A 700-nucleotide genomic window follows, 5' to 3' on the forward strand; every position below is an offset into this window, starting at 1 on the left:
CCCAGTCTCTGCAGAGGGGGCGATTGGAAGCGATAAATCCCTGAGTGCAAGGCCTGTTCCTGCAGCAGAAACATGAAAAACGTGAGTGTGAGCCAGGCCTGCTGCTGCTGAGCACCTGCGGTGCCCGCAGGGTGAGGAGAGGGCTCCTACCTGGATGCAGACCCGGTGGAACCAGGCTTGTTTGCAGGCTCGGCACGCAATGGTGCTGTATGACCTGCTGTCACCCACGGGTTCCATGCAGATGATGCAGGTTGCGTCCTGCATTGGTGCTGCCTCCACTGCCTGATGTGGGCAGTGCTCCCAGCAAAAGGACCTGGGGGAAGATGGGAGGGATGGGCAAGGTGAGAAGTGCTGTGAGGAGGGCAGTGGAACAGGAAAGAGCCCCAGGCCTTGGCTCTGGCTCTGTCAGGCTGCTGGGAGGTGCCGCAGCGCGTTCCTCGCTTCTTTGGCTGGTGCTGACAGCAGGGTTGGAGGCCCACAGGTGATGCCTGGCAGCCCTTACCTGAACTCTCCAAAGTACTGGGTGATGCATTCACCCTCCAAGGCACAGGGGAAATGGAAGCTGCGGTCACAGCCTGGATCTGCGCAGGTGATGCTGGCCCCCAGATTGCCGCAAACAAAGCAGAGCTGAAAAGAGCAGAGCAGCTCCCATCAGCTGCAGCTCCATGGCTCCAGGGCCTACGCAGCGGACCCCGCACCT

The 700-nt window shown here is 60.7% G+C and overlaps 1 long non-coding RNA gene across 1 annotated transcript; it reads right to left on the reverse strand.

Moving 5' to 3' along the window:
- Window positions 1–22: 22 nt before the first annotated feature.
- LOC109365269 lies at window positions 23–690 on the reverse strand. Its single transcript, XR_002110877.1, has 3 exons — window positions 503–690; window positions 151–313; window positions 23–59 (listed from the first exon to the last, which is right to left on the reverse strand). It is a non-coding gene; the product is annotated as an uncharacterized LOC109365269 (long non-coding RNA).
- Window positions 691–700: the final 10 nt, after the last annotated feature.

This window comes from Meleagris gallopavo, unplaced genomic scaffold (genome assembly GCF_000146605.3).
Source record: "Meleagris gallopavo isolate NT-WF06-2002-E0010 breed Aviagen turkey brand Nicholas breeding stock unplaced genomic scaffold, Turkey_5.1 ChrUn_random_7180002000352, whole genome shotgun sequence".
Lineage (NCBI taxonomy): Eukaryota > Metazoa > Chordata > Aves > Galliformes > Phasianidae > Meleagris > Meleagris gallopavo.